This window comes from Gymnodraco acuticeps, unplaced genomic scaffold (assembly GCF_902827175.1).
Source record: "Gymnodraco acuticeps unplaced genomic scaffold, fGymAcu1.1, whole genome shotgun sequence".
NCBI classification, from domain to species: domain Eukaryota; kingdom Metazoa; phylum Chordata; class Actinopteri; order Perciformes; family Bathydraconidae; genus Gymnodraco; species Gymnodraco acuticeps.
The window spans coordinates 184,869-193,715 of NW_022991304.1; the positions used below are offsets into that span (position 1 = coordinate 184,869).

Genomic DNA, 8,847 nt, shown 5'->3' on the forward strand with positions numbered 1-8,847 from the left:
GTATATAGATAATATATATATATATATATATACTGTATATATACATTCACTCCGCAGCTGCATATAATCAGCTCATCACAGGCGTTCTCTTTAACATATTACATTCACCTCATTCTCCAGCAGCCAATCACTGTGCTGCAGCCAAACTTTAAAATGGCAGTCAGCTGTGATTTCAGGTGTTCATGCTTCCGCCCGCCTCCTCCTCATCCACCTCCTTTCATCACATCCAGTGCCAGGAGAGCTAATCCAAAGACCTCATCACACCCCCTCTTCATCCCATCTCCTCATCAAATCCAGATCTTCAGCATCACCACCAGTGACTAGACCCCGGAGGGGTTCCCTATATGCTCACAGCTGCATTTCCCCCTTTCGATATACCATTTCAGGATCGGGGTCTAATCGCCAAAGACTTAACATTTCACGTATGGCATGTGTCAATAAATGTTCTTTAAACAAAATGAAGTCTCTCCTGATTGAAATACACAGAAGCAGCCCACAAGCGGTCCTTGGGATGATAGTACATTATTGAAAACATTAATAACAGAATGCTTAATGCACAACATATCAAGAAATAAGTAGCCAATGCTTCAATCCTTTGAGAATACACTGTTTGTAGGCTATTTTAATTTAATAATACATTACATTTATAAAGTGCTTCTGGTCCTCAAAGCGCTTACAAGCAAGTAAAACAAAAATAACAACAAAAGTAGAAAGTGCTAAGCTAGGTGGAATAAGAGAAAGGGTTAGTTGATTAGGAGTTGAAGGCAAGAGTGAAAAGGTGAGTTTTGAGAGATTGTTTGAATGATGTTGACGGATCTGACGTGGCTGGAGAGGGAGTGGGGGAGGCTGCTGCGAAGGCCCTGTCACCCTAGGTCTGGAGCTTTGTCCTGATGGGCTGCAGTAGGTTAGCTTCAGCTAACATCTGAGGCGACGGGGGGGGCAAGGTTGTTGAGGGCTTTGAAAGTAATATTTTAAAGTCAATGCGGTGTTTGATGGGGAGCTCTTGATGGGAGGAATTTAGTGTTATCATTCTTTCTCCAGTTAATATGCTGAAGTGCCAGTAGATAACTTCTAAATATCAGTACAGGGGCTTCAAAGGTTTTTTACTCGTTTTTTTGTGGTCTTTTTGGACAGCGGAAGGCTAGATTACCCATGATCCTCAGCCACCGTTGCCGTGGAAACGGAGCCAGACCACTCTCCGCTACCTGCATAACCCTAATTTATTTCAGATACCAAACACACTTTTTCCGAAGATTTGTGTCACAAATATCAAAACAATATATGTGTCGATAACAAAATACATCCATCATAAACTAAACTGGAAACAGCAGTATAATTTGTCTTGTTAACACTTTAAAGTTGACAGTTTTTTTTAACCCGTACCGCCTAGTGGTTAAAGCACGTTATTGAATTTGTTTGTTGAATTATGTTATATTTCATGAAACATACAAATATTAAGAGTACATACATAGGGGGAAAGTAGAAGGTCAATCATATAAATATAGATGAAAATATCAAGAAGATACTGTTGTGATCTCTACAATAAAACAGTTTAGTGCCGGACGTCCAAAGATATTAATAGGAGGATGTGCAAAACAGACAAACTAAATAGGCTTCTTTTTAACATTAAAGATTACTTTAAGTTAAGGTCTTCTTTTAAATAAGAAAAAAGCTTTGGGGGTATCTACAGACCAATATTAAGTCTGACAAAGTGCTTAACGTTTAATATATTGCATAGTTTGTTTTGGAACTTGACAATCAACTTTCCTGCAATGTTAACTATGTTGAAGCACTTATTTTAACTGATATTATACATATGTAGTATACTCTTATAAGATGTATCTAGATAGTATAAGAAATGTGCAGAATATGACAGTTTAATGGTGGAGGTATACACACATATCGATAGATGTCTTGTAATGCACTGTTGAGGAACCTGCGACCAAAGTTTTTCATCTCTGACCTTTTTAATCTCCGACCTTGTCAGGTATTGAACATCCAATAAATGAGGAACAGAGAATTATTAAATATAAAACATAGAATTTGTGTGATTATACTAAATGATTTCTAAATAAACACCACTGCATATTTCCAACTGTTACACATGCTGCTGTAACGAAAAAATGGCCCCGCTTGTGAAAAATAAAGTATATCTTATCTTAAGATGATCGATGGCTTCTGACATATTTGCAAAATGTGCCTCTGACCCTTGACAATAGCATGTTTCAGGCTCATCAATGAACAACAGGAGGGGTCACAAACATAAGACCAGCTGTTATAAAGATCTTCTGACCTTAGCTGTCATGTGGGTAATGCTGCCCATTATGGACACAAGCAATTTTCACCCATTTATTAATTATATGTTTTAAATGTGCAACACATGTGTTTCGTATCCCCTAAACCTCCAGGGATGTACACAGTTTAATACTGACAACTTCTTATTATGGGAAATACGAAAACGTCTTTTAAAACTACAATTCCCAGTAGAGACGTGCCATAGAACATGCGAAACCTATGTGTGAAACACACAATAGCCAGCACGTGTAGTTCTGGTGACGGGGTGGGGGAGGGGGTGGACCCGTCCGACTCCAGTTTTGGACAGTCTGTCGTGGTTCCATTCCATTTCAAAGTGCTGTTGGACGCTCTGCGCACTGCCACTCCAATATCCAATCACAGAGCTTGAGGACTATCACAGGGTTTGTCAAGCAAAGAAGAGAGAATACTTACTTCCGGGTGTAAAATTCTCTAAAGCAACTACTATGAGCTGCTCCGACCCTCGGTCCTGATGGACTCAAAGTCCGACATTATACAATCAAACAAATAAACACAAGAATAATTGTGTGTTATTGTTGAGTAAATAACAGTGTGTGGTTTAGAAAATAATACAAAATTAGAAGTACGAGTTGGGAGTGAGAATGTGTTGGTATTTACCCTGCATTATGCACGTTACTAATAAAGAATTATGTTATTGTATTGTATGTATTTACAATGTATTCACATTGTAAATAGTTCATAATCAACAAATGACAAAATGCAGTGACAAGAAAACAACCATTGTATAGCACTTGTTTGAGTAATAAGAGGCAGTTTAATATAAAGGCAAGGCAATTTATTTTCATACACATCAGCAAGTCAAAGCGCTTTAAATAAACAGAAGTACAAAATATAAACACATTTTCACATTATTATGAACTCAGTCGGGCGAAACAAGTGCATAGTTTCATATTGTTCTCATATATAGTGTTTTAAAATGTCTTTATTTTGTAGGCCTTTATTATGGCGTGCGCCAGCGTGTGGACGTGACACTTCCCTTGTGAAAGAGCTCTCCAGCGCCTCTGTGTTGCTTGGCAGAAACCTTTACAGGTCTTCTTCCTCAGACTCAGGGCTACTGTAGTCATTGTCATCCGACTCCTCAATGTCCTGCTGTAATTGAAGATCATGGCATTCCAAAGCGGCTACACCGCTGTACGCATGTACAGCCTGTTTGTGTTGGCTTTTGAGGAAGTGCCACCTCCGACTGAGGACACTCTTGAGCCCATGTGCAGCATCCTCTGTCAGGTCACCGAAATCTGTATATATAGGAATAACCACACAGAAAAAGGGCTCAATGTAAACAAACCATGACAATTGCAAATCTCTTTGCATTGTACAATGCTGCATATGTAAAAACACTACAAAGTAGGTAAATCCATCTTAAACTGAAGGATGTTAGTATATATTGGGTGCCAAATGGGATATGTTGATTAATGTTTGATATAGTGCTTGACAATTAGTCAATAGACAGAAAATAATCGATTATGATCTTGATGATGAATAGTTTCAGTAATTTACTATTTCAATTCGGCCTGACACAGTGACAGATGTGTTCTACTTATGTAAGACATGCAATGTGTTGAAGAGTGGATGAAAATATTCAAATGTTAAGATCTCAGACATACTGCTGGTTTTGATGCCCTCCAAAGTCTGTCCTCTCAGTGCTTCCACTTCTTGCACTTCCTTCAGAAGGAACATGATGTGCTGCGACATCTCTTTCACCAGGATGCTCTGCTCCTCCTCCAAACGTCTGACCAGCATTACCTGCTCAAAGACAGACCTCTTCAACCTGAAGGTGTTGCCTTTAGGTTGAGGAAAGAAATGGAGTAGTAGACAAGGAATATTTATTCATAAATTATATTATTACAGAATGATTTTCATTTCTGAGACACAAATCTTTGTAGCGATAGCATTGGTTCTCTATAATGTAAACTAATAACACATATTATATATTTGCAGGTATCACCATTGCTTTTTCTGCCCCATGATAAACTGTAATATTTTGGTATGGACTAAAAAAACAACAAGCCAAACTAGCAATTACCCTACCATTTGCATGCCTCTCCCATGGTAGGATGTAGCCCTCTGTCAGACTGCAAGCCAACTCCTCGTCAATCTGTTCTTCCTGCACTCCGGTGTTGTATTGCACAACTTTTTCGCGAAGCTTCTTTTTCAGCTCTCTCATTCTCTTCCTCTTTCTTTGCCTTGCCTGGTTGCTGTCTGCAAAGTGAAACGGAAACAAAACTGTGTCATGGTGCCAGAATGTTTTTGCTGTTTTGAAGTGTAATTTCAATAACTACGTTTGACAACAAACCATGCTGACGATACAGATCTTGCTTCCTGCGCAAAAGAGTGACGGTGATGTTCTCAATATCCACCCTTAATCCTTCAGTACACCCTGGGGCGTAAACTCTCTCTAAATAGTTGCAATAAAACAATTGGAGAAGAGATACAATCAGTGACAGTCTCAGTTTCAACATATAGCCAACTTATATTGTATGTCTAAACTTACAGTAATTAACAGATGTATATATGGAAAACCTGTGGTATGTCTTACCTGTGACCGCCCATTGCCTGACATCATACACCCACTGCTGTATGGTCTCCTGATCAAGGTTGTGCTCCTTTTTGAAGTCGCTGAAGCTGGCAGCTTCCACCTTTGCCCTCTCTGTGATCTTTACAAAAAAAAGAAAATGTCAGAGCAAAAGCGCCATGCAACACCATAATGCAAAGAACACCAGTTTTCAGTACAAGACCTTCAGAAGAACAGTTGAAACATTCCATGACACCATCTGACTTGCAAGAGGAAGTGTGGATAAGGGAGAACATAATGTATATAGCCATGAGGTTACATTGCAGACATCCTTCATATGTAATGTCAGATGAGAAGACAATTGTAATTTGCCCTTACTTTTACATATCTGTGTGCTAAAACTTGATGAAGGTTGTCCCTCTTCCTTCTGTTCCATCCCATGGCCTGTTGAGTAAGCATGTTCACTCTTCCTAAAAAACACAAAAATATATCCACAAACAAAAAAGTAAGTATTCACATCAAAAAGGCAATACTGAGTGAGAAACCTGATAGACATGACTAAACCCAATCGTTAAAAGGTTGTTGAACTGGTAATACACCAATAATGTTTTTACGGAGGGAACTCTCTGTAAAATACTTATCAGGGCTGCCTTATCGCAGTGTGTAGTGTTAATACCAACCTGATTTTGTCATGTATTTTGTGACCAGAGCTGCCCTGGAGAGAAAGCTGTTCACCTATAATGAATGTTACAATTAATGTCCGGTCACCATTACATAACAATATTACCTACACATCATAGATCTTGAACTGGATGGTTTAAGAGAAAACTTGTGTACTGACTTCCTACAATGTGCATGCATTTAGTGTTGCTGAACATATGAGCTGCCTATCTTTCATTTGAACTCAGACATAAAGGATATGCTTTAAACTAATCAACAGGCTTGTCACTGAGATGACACATACATATTTGTACTGCTTTCTATTAAGACCTCTTGTATCCATACAGTTATAATAATGCCATTAATAACATACCTGCTCTACTTCCTCTCCCACTGTGTTTCCTGCCCCGTCCTGACTTCTGCCACCCCATCTTACCTGCAACACAGCGCAAATAGTGTTATATAGCAACGTTTTTGATATCCAATAAGGCATGCCATGCACAACATTAAAAATCCTTTGCATTAAAGATGTTATGTACCTCGCATTTTGCTGTATGGGCTTTAGCATGCATCACGCTAAGAAATGGCCTCATTTCTGTCAACGGCAGAAGCTCTGGTAATCCCTCGGCTATTTTTATTAAGGTATGGCCAGTACCTAAGAAGCAGGAGCAGCATTTTGTGATTGAGTGTTACAAAGATAAACTTTTAATTGACATGACAACAATATCAATATCATCTAAAATGACTGCTGAGGCATAGGCCATTTTAAACATTTTTGTGGATGTGCAATATGACAGTGAGGATTACCTGCATGTTACATCCATACAGAAGAAGTCAACATTTGCCTTCTTGGACATCTCTTTTTGGAGAAACATTGGGTACGCGTATATTTCTCCACGGAAGTGGTTCAGTCCTCGTAAGAGAAACCCATGTCTGATTAATCAGAAGAAAATCTAGTTGTTAATAATAAACTGACACAGCAAGGCCTGGCTTAAGCACTCATCTCTGTCATCTAGGTGGCTATAACAACAAATATCACTTGGATGCTACAAAGGATGGATCAATTCCGCTCCACAATCAAAAGTGTTTAATGCTTCCAATTCTTACAAAGACTTAGACTTGGATTGCTATTAAAACTGAAATAATGAGACCAGACTCAAGAACCAAACACATATACACACACAGACACACTTACAAATACATACCTGCAAACTGCCACTTGAATGCCCTCCTCGTCTATCTGGGCACCAGACTTTTTTGACATCTCTCTGCCAGCGGTGAATTTGGCAGTACCACAGACGGCACTGTCATTTCCCTATAAAGTCAGTTTATTACACACAAGTTTTGACATATATAAAAAAGAACACCACAGGTGTAACTGCAACTATCATAATAAGAAAAAAAACGTACACTTTTCATGTTGCCTCTGACAAGGTCAACAAATGTTGCGACTTCCTCATCCTTGGCCAGGAACAAGCCCTCATAGATTGGCGGCTCCTCAGTCCTGTCCATGATAAGTTAACATACAAGTCAATAATAAAAATCACAAAGCACTACATTACTATGATTTGTTTTAATGTCTGTTATGGCTACTCAAACACAACCCCAAGGGCTACTATTTGTATTAGCGGTGTGTTCTTTATCATTTTCAATAATACCTATACATACCCTTTTGACTTGGAAAAGCGGTAATGCTTGCGGTTTCCATCACAGCAGACAGCCAACATGTCTGGAGAACATGCTGGACAAACAAAGTGATGGACCTGGCACATATCCTCTTGTTTGTACTGACAGAAGCAAAACTAGAAGAAGCTTCGCTGAAATGTATCAGCACAGATAATACCTGTCTGTATATTGATTTAAAAAAAGTGGATTAGTAATTGTTTTGAAAGCAATGCCAACAATTTATGATATGGTATACAGTAATATGATATTGTTTTTTGTATGTTTCCGTGTGATTCAGGCAGATTTACCCGTCCAGCTTGAACAGATCTGTGCTCCAACATTTTCAGAAATGCCTGCCTGGACATGGCTGGTGCTGTCACCTTCATGTGCTCGAATGAGGTGAACACATCATATTTGTAAAGCGTCTGGCAGCTGGTGCTAGCTGTCCAGTACCGATACAAAAGCAGGTCTTTAACCTCAGGAGTCCATTCTGCAGAGCAGGATGGACAGGATTTCCGAGGCAAGCAGACATTGTATCGTCCTGTGAACAAATGGAAAAAGTAAAGGTATTTCGGTAATTAAACTGTGAGTTTGCCTTAAAATATTGGATTTTATACATAGATGTGCATATATGATATATTAGCTATTTGACATGGCATTTGGGTGTTGTCTGAAAATGACCAGGTGATACAAATCTTTGCATTGCACCAAGTGGTAAAACTCTGCCGTACAATACTACTTGTACAAAAAGAAGGGCTTTCAGAACAACATACCGTTGATGGTGACCACAGAAATATGCTTCCAAGGAGTCACTGTGACGTCATCAGAGCATTCACAGATTGACCTTGGAGTAGGAACGGGCAGTTGACATACTGCAATATAGAAAATAAATTAGGAAGGGTGTATTTACAGTTTTTCCTTAATTCTCCAGATTATAAAGATATTCAATAAAATGTTGCATAACTTCCACATATCTTGCAGCCCTAGTCAAAACCAATCATACTTTTTTCAATCAGCTATGTACACTTCCCATTCGCACTTAATTTTGGGAACTACATTATAATGGGACATTGTAATGTAATGTTAACCTTTACATACTTTGTTCACAAAACTGAGGCTGGCCATTTTCATCCACCACCACAGCAGTTGTAGGGGGAATGGGCTCCAGAAATCCATTGAACACAGCCTCTCTGTCATGGAAGATATTCCTCTTGTGGGCCTCCATGTCACAGGTTGCACAGAGGAACTCCATGTCCAGTGGAACACAGTCCAGGCACCTAATAGCCGCTTCTTCTGCACAGCATCTGTGGCACTTCTGAATGGCTATTCTCTCAGCTGAGAGTTTTGCATTAAAAAGCATTGGCCTAGCCGTTTTCATTCTCACATCTGTGAGAAGCTGCCTTTGTGCCCAGGCAGAAACCGTTCCGTCTGTTGCCTCCGGAACCTGTACTGCAGTTAGGGTGTCCCTTAACTCTTAAAGATGAGTTTCTAAAAAATAAAACAGCTGTTAAGCCGCCACCCTAAAACTGGTATGATGGATATTAAGGTAGTATACTGAACCACTTTTGAGTTGGAAAAATATATGCAGACTAATAATAGCAACATGCTATGAATCATCATATGCATCCAAAGCAATATTAGCAAGTGATACTTATACCAAATATGCATTCACTTGT

At 39.1% G+C, this 8,847-nt stretch overlaps 1 long non-coding RNA gene across 1 annotated transcript; it reads right to left on the reverse strand.

The window, feature by feature from the left end:
- Positions 1-5,233: 5,233 nt before the first annotated feature.
- On the reverse strand, positions 5,234-5,936 carry LOC117562414. The gene is made up of 3 exons (XR_004571535.1): positions 5,880-5,936; positions 5,527-5,581; positions 5,234-5,316 (listed from the first exon to the last, which is right to left on the reverse strand). It is a non-coding gene; the product is annotated as an uncharacterized LOC117562414 (long non-coding RNA).
- Positions 5,937-8,847: the final 2,911 nt, after the last annotated feature.